Here is a 15,073-nt window from a genome sequence, read left to right as displayed (position 1 = left end):
AAGAAATGAAAAGAGCTGGACAGACCTATTTGAACTGATAGAGTGTGAAATAAACAGGACCAGGAGAACATTGTACACAGTTATGGTAATGTTGTGGAATGACCTACTGTGAAAGATTTAGCTACTCTCTGCAATACAATGATACAGGAAAATTCTGAGGGATTTATGACAAAGTAAGTTATCCACATTCAGAGAAAGAACAGATGGAGTCTGAATTTAGATCAAAGCATACATATTATTTTAGTTCATTTGGGCTTTTATTTTGAAATTTTGGTTTTATGAGTGTTCTCTTACAAAAATGAACAATTTGGAAATATGCTTTGCATGACGATACATATACAATCCAGATGAAATTGCTTACCATCTCTGGAAAGGGAAAGGGAGAGAGGAAAAAAATTTGGAACACATAATTTCAGAAAACTTATGTATAAAATTGTTATTATATATAATTGGTCAAATATAAAATATCTTTACAAAAAAAAGAAAATTCCTCCATTAATTCATCTAATGAATAAACCTGTAACGAAAGACCTATTACCTAAGGAAATGGCCTGACATTTAGTGATTTTGAAGATTACATTTACATTCTTTAACATTAGAGATGATGGTACCAATGCTGGGAAAGTTCCCACACACACACACCCCAAATTTGAAGAGAACAACTAGGAAAAAAGTTTTCCTCCTTAAGGGTAAAGGGTGTGATGGTGATGATTATGTATAATGAAGTTCTACTTTAGACTATAAACTAATATAGGGAGGAGAGAGAATGGAATCTCCCCCTACTGGGTCAAGACCAGAGTGAGGTAGAGGTGGAATGGAGTCAAGTATTAAGAGAAAGGGGATGGATTGATTTCCCTCTCTCTTCTCCCTGGCAAACCCCACTCTGGCTGCCTTCAAGATCACAAACTTCTGTTCCCTCAGAGACTTGGTTGAAACCAATATGATACAAACAGCATCTCCCTCTCTGAGGAGAGAAATGTAACTTTCCAGGAATCAGCTATGTAATTCCTAAATGAAAAACTCAAGTCAGCCGTCAGCCTTTTTTGGAGTTTAATTACAATAGGAGTAAGAAAGGAATTAGAGATAGAGAGAGAGAAAAAGGGAGAGAAGGGAATAGGGCTTAAATACCCCTTCTGTTTAGGCTGGGCCAAAAGGCCCAAGCCCTTAGATAGCTGGGGCAAAGAAAGGAGATCAGTCCCTATTACTCACGTGTCCAAAATGGAGAAACAGTCTCAGAGGCCCCCACCTTCAGCTTCCTTCAGAGCAAGGCTTCTCAGAGTCCACCGCAATCACCCCGACCAAAACTCCTCAACCTCCTCCAGTCTCCAGACCCTCCTATCTTTAAGGAAACCATCCAAGTTCCTCCTCCCAGTTCTCCCATCTACCAATCCCTGTTCATCAATTTTCCTGTGCCAATGGAGGCTCTAGCTTAACCCAGGACCGCCCAGAGGTTTCTGGCTTTTGCACATGTCTGTTGAAGGTCATATTTTCAAATGATTAAATCTTTACTCCTTTGCTACAGCCCTTTCTAAATCCTGTTAACTTGAGTATGGTAGAGATTGGAATAATTAAATTTTGATCTAGGCTGCAGCCCTTACTCAATCCTATTAGGACTGAATAGGGTGGAGATTGATTCCAAGTATCTCCATTGTATCAATTCTAAAATCAATCAAGACTCAAAGAAATTCCTGTTCTATGCTTAAGCATAGGTCAAAGTCCTTTCCATTGTTCAGCAAAGGGTTTCTGTCCTAAAGTAATCTTAAGAAGGGAAGAGAAAGAACCTCCCATGCCAATGGGGTTCCCATTCCAATAGACTATCAGTAAGAAATTTTTCAAGTATGAAATATCCCAATGGAGAAATTTCCAACATTTATAAGTCTAAGGAAATTTGAGGTTTACAGGAGTCAACCAGAAAGAAAGGTATTGTCGTTCTGCTTGTTTGAGTCCTGCAAGAATCTCATTTACAGAATATGCATTTTTTCATGGACCGTGCTTATTTATGACAATGGTCCCTAAATGAGTTTTTTGTGTCTGTGTACTAGCTATGTACTATTGGATGCATATACTCAAACCTTTACAGATTTCTCCTCTTCACATCTTGCCTGTTGATTCTATCTTCCTTTATTTTTCTCTAGGGTTTGTGTGTATGTGTGTGCATTTCCTTAATGTGAACATGTCACATTAACATCACATTAAGGAAGTTCTTTTCCTATACAGTTCTTGGTTAACAGTCCTTTCCTGTATTTTGTATGTCCTTTGCAGTCTCTGGTTTTTCCTGGAAGATTTCTCAGGTCCAGTTCTCTTCCTCTATTCACTGACCCATTTTGCCTGCTGGCTTACCTTGATTGTATATTTTTCTGTCTTCTTACCAGATCTTACAGGATCATGCATGTGTGTAGGAATGACTGCCTTTTGTGTATGTGTAAGAGTGATTCAGATTGTTTGCATGTGGGTATGAATTTTTTGAAGTTTGTCTTGTTTGCTTTACATTTATGAATGTGTCATATTCTTATGTTGTGATATAGACTGATTGAGGGTTGAGATGGAGAGTTAGATGTCATTCTGTTTGTATTATGATCTGTCTGTCTTTATGCACTATTCAATTTCAGAATCACTTTCTATGAGCTTGACTTGTGTGTCTTCCTTTTGGTCACTTTCTCTTTGGGTTTGACCTTCTTGCATGTGATCTAGAACCATTTCTGTATCAGTTTTGTCTGGAGCAGTTTGGTCATGCATGTGATCTGGGGCAATCTCTGTATTAGTTTCATCTGGAGCAGTTTGGGCAAAGTGATGTTTACATGAGAAGCGTGGAACCATGGTTCATTTCCTATAATTTTAATTGAAGTGCGTGTAGTGAAAGGAACTTGGAATAGTTCATTCCACTTTGGTTCTGTTGGTGTACTTCTGGTGAAAGTTTTTCACATACACTTTATCTTATGGGCTGATGTTGTATAGTGAAAAATCCAGTTGTACCTTTTGCACTAATAATCCTAAGCTTCTCAGTTCTTTTAGCTTATCCTGTATTTCTGTCAGACAGGTGTGTAATTGGCATTCTCCTCCTAGAATGGAAATGCAAGATGATTTTTCAGTCTGGCCATGCCAAAGAGGTTGTCCAAAAAGCATCTCATATGGAGATATGTGCAAATCTCCTCTAGGCTTTGTTTTAAGATGGAACAGTGCAAGTGGGAGAACTTCTGTCCACTTTAGGTGTGTTTGTGCAGATAAATTTCCCACTGCAGTTTTTAATTCTCTGTTCATCCTCTCGACCTGCCCTGAACTTTCTGGTCAATAGATGTTGTACAGATTCTTTTATGCCCAGATTTTGATATGTTTCTTGTAGGATGTTGTATGTAAAGTGAGTTCCTCTATCTGAGTAAATACTATTTGGAATGCCATACCTAGGGATTATTTCTTTCACTACAAAGGCTGTGTTATTTTTCTTAGCCAGATATGCCTCTGTCCACCTTGTTAATCTGTCTACTACCACTAATTCATATTTATATACTCTATCACTAGGCAGGTTGGTGTACTATCTGCAAGCATTCAAAGGGTGTGAAAGCTAGTGGTCTACCCCCTGCCTTGCTTTCGAAATGATGTTTGTTGAATCATCTGCAAAGGTAACATGCCTGACACACTCTTATTGCCTGTGTGGATATCCCTGGGGCTGCCCCAAAACGTCTGATTTCATCTAAGAATGACTTCACTCCATAATGTCCTCTAGAGTGTGTGACATTGCAGAGATGTTGGTACAATATCTTGGGCAGAATGGGTTTCCCTCCTTCTGCTATCCAGATCCCATTTACTAATTTTGTTCCTAGTTGTTTCCATGACTTGAACTTCCCCTTGTGTGATATTGTGTTTTTCAACTAGAGAGAAGTTCAGCACATATATGGGACCAAATCTAGCCACATATTTTGCTGTTATGTTGGCTCTATTGTTACCCTGGGACAATAAACACATGAGAACTAAATTTGAACAGAAGTCCACAATGTATGTCCTACTTGACCGTTTTAAACTGGGTATAGATGTATCATGCAAAAAAAAAATTAAGTAGCAGAACACCAAAATTTGAAGTAAATATCTATGTAAATATATGTTTTAAAACCTCAGAATATTATGCAACACATAACTATAATTTAAAATGGTGATCATTGCTACAAAAATATCAAATGACATGACATTTACGCTTTCATTTTTAGAAGTGCTTTTAAAATTGGTCTCTGTTCTCCTATTGAGTAGTTTGAAGACTATTCCTACTCAAAGACTTTATGTATTCAAACTGTTTTGAATTAAGTTACTTTCAAAGTCCTTTTAGTGCTCAATACACATTGTTATGAGTCATGTCACTTAGTGCAGTGATTAAGTCAAAGGCACCATGGGCTGATAGATGTAGTAGATAAATGGGCTAAAATGATGTTCCTGAACCAGTATGCAAAACACTTTTAAGCATTTGCTTTAGTTAAAGTTTCCATCTAAAATTCCAGTGAAATGAAAAGTATTCATATAATCTGGGCCATGAAAATGGATAGATCCTGGGACTGAAACCTCCCTTTCACCCTTCCCTGCAGTAACCAAGAGTCCTCTCCCCTCCCCTGCACCTGCTGGAACTCCAGAACAAAGCAAGTAGTTCCACTTCATTGGGCATTGTTACTTCCCATGCTGTGACCTAACAAATCCATGATGGATTGATGTTCTATTATACTGTCTGTACCATATGAAGGATTCTACAAGTCTGGGAACCAAAAGCCCCCACCCCCTAAGCCAACCCCATTAGGGTTATCCAATTATCTGGACACAAGTACCCCACTTTAGCAACAATTTAGAGACAATTCAGATGACCTCATTCCAGACCACCACTCTATAAAAGACTGCCCCCTTCTCCACCTATGTGGAGATCCTTAGCTCCCTTCCTCCTCCTTTCCCACCTCCTTACCCACTATAAAACCTTGCTATATGATTCAATCTCTCTGTCTCTTATGCTTCGGGTCAAATTCCATTAACCAGCTCTGACAAAGCTATTTAGGGGTTACTGTACATAAGAGACATGGATTGAATTATTCTTATATGTTCATGTTCAAGAAAACATTCCAAACCCAAAGAAAATCACTGCTTCTCAAGTTTGGTCTTTAGGATCAGGCTTTTAAAACTAAAAGGAAAATATCATGAACTCTGGGCTTCTGTTTTCTAACTATGTCTGAGCTCCAATTTTATCCAGGCATTTAAGCTTGAAGGGCCTCTTCCTGAATTGTCAGCCCTCTCATCATCTTAAACTTTTTCCTAACTTCCTCTGGCTGATGATATCCCTTCCAGGAACTCCATTCACAGAGGTTACTGAAGACTTTTTAAACAGTATATTCCCTTTAAATGGAACAATAGTATCCCAAAGTCAAACAATCTTGCAAAGAATGTTGCTGATTCAGGATATTAATCACTATCCTAATCCTTTTCAAAGTCATGGAGTCCTGCACGTTATATGGAATAGGAGGAGTGATGTAGGAGAGAAGAATCTAGGTAATGAACAAGTTTTGTCCTGGAAAGGGAAAAGGCTTGGCAGGCAGGAAAAGACAAAGACATTCCTGAGACAGTCACAGTCACAAAAGTGGGGGAAAGTGATAACCATGATATCAGAAACTCCCAGATCAAGACATTTCTTCAACCTCTGTAGCTCGGGCATCCTATGCCCACATGATATTATGGTTCCACTGTGTCCCCAGCTGCCCTAATTTTTACATAGAAGTTTTTCAGACTGGAGACAGGTGCAGTTCTTTGCTTAGAGCCCCAGGCCTGAACTCAGAAAGTCCTAGGTGTAAATCTAGCCTCCAACACTTCCTATCTGGGTGACCCTGGTCAAGTCACTTAACCTCCGATGGCCTGGCAAAAAGATCCACTGGAGCCACTAGAAAAGGAAATGCCAAACCATTTCAGAATCCTTCCCAAGCACATAGCATTGGAGAGCTATGGTCCAGGACATCTCAGAGTCAGATATGACTGAAAAACAACTTTCCAAAAAGACATAACATAATTTTGTTGGTGGAGGAAAGGATAGGAGGAAGACACTGGGTTTGAGCTGAGCCTGGGGTCAGAGAGCATAGACTTAGGAGTTGGGACATCAGAGGCCATATGCTAGAGCCACCTCATCTTGTCCCACAGCTAGCAAGAGGCCCAGGTCCGAGTTGCAGGCAGGGCTTCTTGAATCCAGATGCAGCCCTTTAAGGTCCACACCTCATTCTACTCTAGTAAGACGGAGGTGAGGAGGGAATGTCTTCCAGCATGGAAACTGTCAGTGCTGACATGGAAATGGGAAATGCAGGGCAGTGTATGAAGAGCAATTGTAAGAAGTGTAGATGGATTAATAAAAATAATTATAACTAACGTTTATGCAGCATTACCATGGGCCAGATGGTGCATGAAAGGCTTTATAATTATGCTCTTATTTGATCCTCACAATAACCCTGAAAGGTAGCTGCTATTATTATCCCTATTTTACAGATGAACAAATGGAGGCAAACAAATTAATAGTGACATCCCCAGGGCCATACAGATAGTAAAAGTCTTACATCAAAATTTCAACTTGAGTCTTCCTGTCCCCCTGCCCAGTACTCTATCTACTGTACCACCTTGCTGCCCCAGTGCTTAACTATTCTTGTATGAGAAAGTAAAAATAATATGGAGAGAAGTGTAGGGTCAAATTTGTGTTGGGAAGGACTTTCAAGGGTTTCTATTTGCTCCTAGAGGTAATAGGAAAGCCACTGGAGTTTCTTGAATACGGGAGTTATTGTATTGTTAGCTTATAATCATATGTGCTTCTGGAAAATCCCATGTATTTGAAGGCTAGATTGGAGTGGGGAGGCTTGAGGCAGAGGGACTAATTAGGAAAATACTTAAACCTTCCAGCAGAAAAGTGAAGAAGGCCTGTATATATTAGGGTCCTGTTTGTATGCCTTAAGAGAACACAGATGTTGTGGAGGCAGATTTCTATATTCACAGAAAGATTTGGCAAACGATTGTATGAGGGAGAGTAAAGAGTCATTACTTGGAAGCTGTAAACATGCATGACACAAGAGTGTTTTGGGGTTTTGTTTTGGTAATATTTTTTCCCAAATTAATATATGAAATTTTAAAATTCTCTCCCTCCTATCCTTCCACCCTTCTCCCCAACAGTAAGCAATCTGATATCAATTGTACATGTGCAATCATGTACATTTTTTTCATTAGTCATTTTCTGGAAGAGATCTCAAACAAACAAGAGAACTGAAAAACAGCTTGTTTGGGTCAGCGTTTTGACGCCATCTGTCCTTTCTCTGGAGGCAGATGGTATTTTTCATCATGGGTCTTTAGGATTATCTTGGATCACCTGCATTGCTGAGAATAGCTAGACCATTCACAGTTGTTCATTACACATTTCTGTTATTACTTTGCACACTGTTCTCCTGGTTCTACTTGATTCACTTTACATCTTGTCCTGCAAGTCTTCCTGATTTTTTTCTGAAATCATCCTACTCATCATTTCTTGTAATGTACCATAACTTGTTCAGCTATTCTCAGTGGGTGGATGGATGGTCCCTCAATTTTCAATTCTTTTCTACTAGAAAAAGAGGCTATAAGTGTGCGTGTGTGTGTGTGTGTGTTGTGTGTGTATGTGTGTGTGTTTTATAAACAGGTCCTTTTTTTCCCTTTATTGGGATCTCTTTTTTCCTTATTTTAAAAATATTTTTCCATGATTACACAATTCATTTTCTTTTCCTCCTCTCTTCCATCCCCCCTCCCAGAGCCAACAAGCAATTCCACTGGGTTATAAACCTATTTTCATTATTCATTTTTGCCATAGAATTTTTTAAAGCAAGAATTCCAAATCATATACTGTATACATAGACATTTTGAACCCTAGACTTAAATCCCCAGAAGTCCTTGGTATTTTTCAGAATTCATTATAATCTTTCTTGAGTCTCCACATTGGGGAGATCACATTATTGGTATTTAACTGGCAGTAACACCTCCCAGGCTTGCTTCCTTTGCAAATGATGCAGCAAGTACAGTGGTAAGCCAAGTGTGGGGATTTTAAATGGACTAATCAGCCATAGGCACATAGTTTTTATTTTTTATTCTCTATTCCTTGATTTCTAATGATCCTAAATAAACCTCATGAAATATAATATTTTATTATTAGAGATATGATTTAATTTTTACAATACCCATATATACAAGTCATAAGTCATAGGTTTTTCTTTTGTGTTTCTATTCCCAGAGTTCTTTCTCGTAACGTGGAGAGCATTCTTTCTCCTCAGTCTTTCAGGAGTGTCCTGGATTATTACATTGCTAGTGGTAGTAAAGTACTGGGATCTCTTTGTAATACAAACCTAGTAGCATTATTGCTGGATTAAACAGTATGCATGGTTTTAAAGACCTTTGGACACAGTTCCAAATTGCTCTCCAGAATGATTGGATCCAATTCACCACTCCATAAAAAGTTTATTAGTGGAGGACAGTGTTTTTGGCATTTTGGGATGATGGGCACCTTTAGCAGTCCAATGAATCCTTTGAAGGCTGGCCTGACTGAAGCAATAATGTTTATAAATGCACGAAATAAGATGCTGCATTACAAAGAAACTAATTATATAGAAATAAAGTTATCCAAATATTTTTAAAGCAAGTTTATGAAGCCTAGTTTAAGACTTCTTGAACTGGAAGACTGCTGTAGAAAGAAATTAGGTAAAAGGGGTTATACTATTTGAGATGTCCTCAGGATTTCCAATTTGATAGTCTCAAAACATTTTTCCTGCCTTCCAACCATTGTAAGGTTTAATTCAGTCTTCTCTATTCTGAGTTGACAATGCAATGCAGAAGAGAAGGGGGTTGTGCTTAAACTTTAATGCAGGTTTCGAAAACTTTTATCTGTGCTCTGGACCCCACAGCAATAGGATGAAACCTGACCTTCTTTAAAAAATATATTTTTAAATGAATACTACAATATAATTTGTATCCCATAGGAAATTAATATGATTGAAATGGGCATTAAAATATTTCTTTATAAAATTTTTTCAATTCTTGGAGGGGAGGGGAAGAAGAGAAAAGGTACCTATGGGCAATGCTGCTAACATTGAACATAAGGAGCCCTTCCCTGAAGATGTATCAAACACTGTTTCTTGGTTAGTTCTCTGAATTTTCTAAATCCCTCCACCACCTCCACACTCACTCTTCACCATATCTCCATCAACCATTTATCTGAGAATGCAATTGATTAAACAAGAGCCAAGTCTTTGAGCGTAGAATGTAAAGTCTAACCTCCCAAATATAATTTAAGGGAACATTTCTACCTAAACCCTGTCCGCAAAAATACAAGGAATTATATAGACTATTCCTAGGAGATTTGGGATCACTAACAAATAAGAGATAACCGAGACAAGAATGGATATATGGTCTCCCTTCTATGTAGAGCATTGAAAGCATGTATCTTCATAACCTGAGTATAAAATATGGTATAAAATGGACCAGTCCAGCCAAGAGTTCCTCCCCTATCTTCCATCTCAATCATTACTCTTTGTCTTTTACCCTAAAATTCTATTATTCACCTTCTAAATGCCCTACTTTCCCTCCCACCCAATGACTTGAAAATGACCATTTTTGTACTATCTGAATGTCATTGCAGCAACTCCAAATTTGTAGTGGCCAGGAAGACTACAGCCTAGGGAAAAGGGCAGAAGGGAGAAACAATGTGACTGTGTCTTCAAATCAACTTTGTAATTCATATTCTTCTTGTTTGGTCATTCAGATGTGTCTGACTCTTGGTGACCACATCTGGAGTTTTCTTGACAAGAATACTGAAATAGTTTGTCATTCCCTCCCTGCACTCATTTTAGAGATGTGGAAACGAGGGTTAAGTGACTAAGTGTTTGAAGCCACATTGGAACTCAACTTCTCCTGACTCCAGGTCAACTGCTTTAACCACTGTGCCACATGCCATTCACAATGTACAAATAATGGAAGTAATTGTTCAATTCAGTCTAGTGGTAGTGATCTCATTAGTTACTAATCAACTATCATATCTTTGAGGATAGAATCTCAAACTGGGAAAAGATCCTTTTGGATATCCACGCCACCATCATCTTCCTTTTTCATTAAAAGAGAAACCAGGCTCACAATCTATGTTTCATGTTTGGCCCCCAAGCCGAGGCTTTATTCAGCAAATCTCGGGGCTGCTCCTGCTGAACAGAGGATACTATCATTTGCAAGATCAATAAACATTAAAGATTGCTATGTGCTAGGCAATGGGGATTAAAATACACTAAATAAGACAATCCATACTTGCACACAGTTGACGTTCTAATGGAGTCAATAAACTAGGATATACGTGTCTATAGAAAATAAAAAAGAGAAGTAAAAAGTAATTGAATTCATGGTAGTTTGAAAGGGATGACACTAGCTTTCGAGAAGTTCAAGAAAAGCTTTACATAGAGGCAGTGCTTGAGCTGCATCTGAAATGAATAATGAACGTCAACAAGGAGACATCCACTGAAATAGCCTAAACATGGCAGGTAGAACATTGTATAAAGAGTAGAACGGCTCTGGTTGTCTGTATCCTAAACTATTTGAAGTACAGTAATGTAAAATAAGTATAGTCTGTCTTTCCTGAATTAGCAGCTGCTAAATGATTCATCATTATCTGGAATATTAAGGCAACTAATATCAGAAGGGAAAAAAATAGTTTAGTGGTTGACAAGCCTGGATCATGTATTGTGACATGGTTGACAAGCCTGGATCATGTATTGTGACATTAAGAATTTGAAGCAAAAATAGGCAGAAGGCATCAATAGTCTGAAAGTATGTTTCTGTACCATTTTCCTAATTTATGAAGTTTTTTTAAAGCAGGTTTATAGTAACTTATTTCATGGGAAACACTGGAACCTGACAGTATATTCTCCAATCTTATATTCCATCTTTACCCCAAAGTTCCCAGATACGATGTTTTTTTTGTTTTTGTTTTTTAGGAAATGCATGTGATCTACTTTAAAAATACAGATCTGATCACCAAAAGAAAAGACAGTTTTTCCTATTATATAGCTTTTCTAAAGAATACTGTCCTCCTTCAAATTAATGAAATGAAATTGGAAGGGTAGATATGAAAATGTGCTAAGTAGTAACCTTGACAAATAAAACTTCAAGAAGCATATATACTGTCAAATAAAAATCTTTTAAAGCAAATTAATCATAACTCTGGCATTCTATGGTTATATTACTGCTTGACCATCTAAACTTTTAAAGAAAGCCAGCTTTGTAGTTTCAGAATAAAACTCTTCTGGGAAAATGGGCTTAGGGATGTATCACTTTAAAACTTTGTTGTTAGAAAAAAAAAAAGACAGGCACCTAGTAAATGGTATCCATGTCTGGGTCTGGTGACATGGGTGAGGTGCTTAATTAAGATTTTGAGAACTTTTACATATTTGTGGATCTATCAATCTCCAAATGTCTTCATAGAGTTGCAAGTCAATTGATCAGGGAACATCCAAAATAGTTACTTTCGAGTAATAACCAAAAAGATATAATCCAACAATACTTTCGTTATCAGATGTGCAAAGAATGTGAAAGGTACAGGGGATCTTCAAGATATGGATTCTTTTCCATAACTCACCAAGATCTACTTTAAGAAGAGGAAGGCTAAAACTGCCCAGTGTCTCATACCACATACTGGTCTATCCTGGCTGGACAAATAATAGGTTCATAGTCTGAACTTTGAGAGGTAGCTTTTCAATCAACTAACAGCATATATGGCAGGGATAAAACCCTCTATCTTTCCAGACTTATTCCTTAGCGTGTCTCAGAAGAAACACCACTGCCTTCTCTTAAACCACCTGTGCCAAAGTAATGGGGAGCCTGGAATTTTTCCTAACTTTAAGTTGAGGCTGACTTTCTTAAAAAGAGAATTTGTTCACTGAGATATCATTGTGTAGACAGTAACACAAAGTGTTTTCCTAATAAAGTGCCTTCCAGAGCAACTAGATAAGAATTATTTATAACTTACATAGAGATTCAAAGCCTAACCTAGGGATAGCCTATATTTACTTAGAATTTGAGAGCACATAAAAATAACTCAGAAACTTTAAAAAAGGTAAATTTTTTGGCAATTATGACACTCTTTGTATAAAACTCTCTTTTTAAAAAATTAAATGCAATGCAAAGGTAAATCAGCTTGGTCCTGATCAAATAATTAATAAACTGCCTAACAACAAAGGGTTATCATATCTGATACCAAATACGATGTCTTTTTCAACCCAAACATTAAAGATATGATTTCTTCACTATCACCATCTTGGGTTGAAGAGAAAAAAAGTGGTATGAAAAGGAAGGAAATATATAGAGAAATCATATGTTTCAGCAGTAGGAGGGTGGGGAGAAATGAGATATTACTGGAAATATTTATTCAATATTTAAAAGCAAAGGGCAAAGAGTGAGAAGTTAAAAATATCCCCAAAAGGAGGCATTAAGGGTAAAACATATTTCTGAGCCAAAATAGAAAATGGGGTATTAGGAACAAGATTAAGGGGTGAGAATTGTGTTCTGGAAGATTGCTTGCTGAAATGCTCCTCAATTTATAAAATTCAGGATTTAAAATTTTATGACAATATTTTCTGGTACATTCCTTTAAATTTCCCGGTGCATTCTTCTGTCACATTATACTACTATTTCCCTCACCAGGTGTTAACAATTTTTGTTGCTAATGGGATCAGTACAAAAAAAGATGTTACCTAGGAATTCTTTCTTCTATAGAAAACTCTGAAGCTGACCAGTAAGGCAAAATCTCAGACTTGAGTGAACCCCCACCAAAAGATGATTGGCAGGAATGTTGTTTCTCTACCTCATGGCCTTTACTAAGCAGATTTTAAAGTTTGTTGAGCTAGAGAGACCTGGAACACAACTATTGCTGCAAATAACCCCACCATGGAATCTCCTCCAAAGTCCTGCAACATTCTTACCTACTGTTATAATAATTAAGCTGATGATATATTGATAATAGGTATTGATGCATGGTTGGTAATGCAAAAGCTGTTATAGTAAACTAAAGCTTGTATTGATCAGCTAAAGCTGGTACAGATAAGCTAAAGCTGTCAGGGTTAAGCTAATTTGTAGATAGTGGATGGAAAGCTGGAAGCAGTTTGATACAACCCTTATTTTCTTCTAGGGAATCTCTTAACCTTATTCTAAAATCTCTAAATGAAACCTCCCCAAACTGGATACTTTCTTTGCAGCTTCTTCTTGTCTACAGAGTAGACCTCCTTAAACTATCCTCAACTATCTTAAATAATATTTCTCTATTTAAACCAACCTATGTTAAAATGAAGAACCTTAAATTTATAATAAACTCCTTAAAGTAATTTATTTAAAACCCAAAACTGCCTGAAGCCAACTGTCAGATAACTGTTAGACTCTCTTGGTGGATAGAAACTGACACAGGCCTGCATGTGAGTGAGTGGACGCTCTGGCAGCTGCTTCTTACTTCAGGAGAAAAGTTCCCCAGAACAGACTTGAACTCAAATTCTTAGATGTATCTCTAACTCTCAAAGTCACTGTCTAAAAATAACTAACAGATCTTCTGTGAGAAATGACCCAGCAACCTGATCCCAAGGAAGTCAGAGACCGGACCCAGAACTCACAGAATTCTCTCTTTTTATCATAGGCCTTTTACAGAGCTGTCTGCTCTGGCTTCTTAAAGTAACAGAATGTTCCTAAGGAGGCAGAATGAGCATTAAATAAATTTCTTATAACACTACAGACAACTGGGGAAGGGAACCTAGAATAACCATTGGAGGGAAAGTATCCAGGACCAATACAGAAAGAAGAAGAGCTATCATTTCCTTCCCCCTAGACCCTAGGTTCACTCCTATTGCTACCACTATATGCAACATTACAAGGGGAGAGGAAGAACATGATTCTCCATGCATATACCTTGCCAAATCCTTAATCATTTTTCACAGAATCTTTTATTGCCTTAATAACACTACCACCAATGCCCTTTCTGAGAGACATCCATGGGTCCTACCCTAAGTCCCTTCAATTTTGGAAAGGTGGGTAAAGATAATTTATAACTGAAAAAAAAAAGGACACTGGTCTGATAAAAGAAACCAACCAATTCAGCAAAGGTATGCTTATTATAAACACTCCCTGGTAACATTTATATATGTATATACATATATACACATATATATAAACATGCACACAAGCATAGCACATTTTGTATCAGATAACAGGAGTGTAAGAAGGCAGAAGTTAGAAAATGAGTTTTTTTTTTTCCCAAGGTCCAAAGAATGCTTTGAGAAAATGTGAATTCTGCCATATTAACTTTTAAAATCAGCAATCGAACAAAACTAAATTATCTAATTAACTAAATTAACTCAACTAAAATCAATTTTATTTCAAGATATTTCAAGTATTCAATTACAAAGGAGTCTTTTTTTTCCCAAAGTTTACAAATGAAAGGTCTAATCAAAGAGAATTAGGAGCTAGTTAACCTACTTTTGACTAGGATAGCTTGTTTATTTATTTATTAGCCCTTGGTGTTGGAACTAGCTATTTTCTACAGAAAATAGTGCAATTGTGTGCTGGCAACAGAGGCTGGGATTTTCAGAATATCTAAGCCTCATGGAAAGAAAATGCATTTGCAACAGCTAATTCGTGGAGAAAATGTACCACATGAAAATCAGGGTGTACTACAAAACTTGGTTTTTTAATGTGATCATATGAAACAGTGAATGGTAGATAAAAAGATCAATTTGTCAGAACACATGTATGAAGAGAACACAGCACCATGAGGGACCCTGTAGCCTGAGCAGATTTTCAATGTTACCCTGAGGCTTTTTACACAATTCAGTAGTCTCTTAAGAAAGAAGTTGTTTTTAAATTAACTAATTAGATTAATACTTTGGTTTCTAAAAATGTCCTCTTCTCATTCTTTTTTAAAATATCTACTTTGAGAACCTTTTCTCTAGAAAGTAAGATCAGTAGGAAGATAATCCTCTGAGTCACCTTTTCTGGTCTAACTAGTTTGGTTTGGGGCTAAGGGATTGTGATTCAAAATAAAATC

The 15,073-nt window shown here is 37.3% G+C and overlaps 1 long non-coding RNA gene across 1 annotated transcript in view; it reads right to left on the bottom strand.

The window, feature by feature from the left end:
• LOC103103985 (uncharacterized) overlaps nucleotides 1-15,073 on the bottom strand; it is a 68,217-nt gene that overhangs the window by 27,516 nt on the left and 25,628 nt on the right. The window lies entirely within an intron of this gene.

Source organism: Monodelphis domestica, chromosome 4 (assembly GCF_027887165.1).
Source record: "Monodelphis domestica isolate mMonDom1 chromosome 4, mMonDom1.pri, whole genome shotgun sequence".
In the NCBI taxonomy this organism is placed as follows: Eukaryota; Metazoa; Chordata; class Mammalia; order Didelphimorphia; family Didelphidae; genus Monodelphis; species Monodelphis domestica.
The sequence above is the reverse complement of the archived record's forward strand: the minus strand, read 5'-3'. Positions and strand labels throughout refer to the sequence as shown.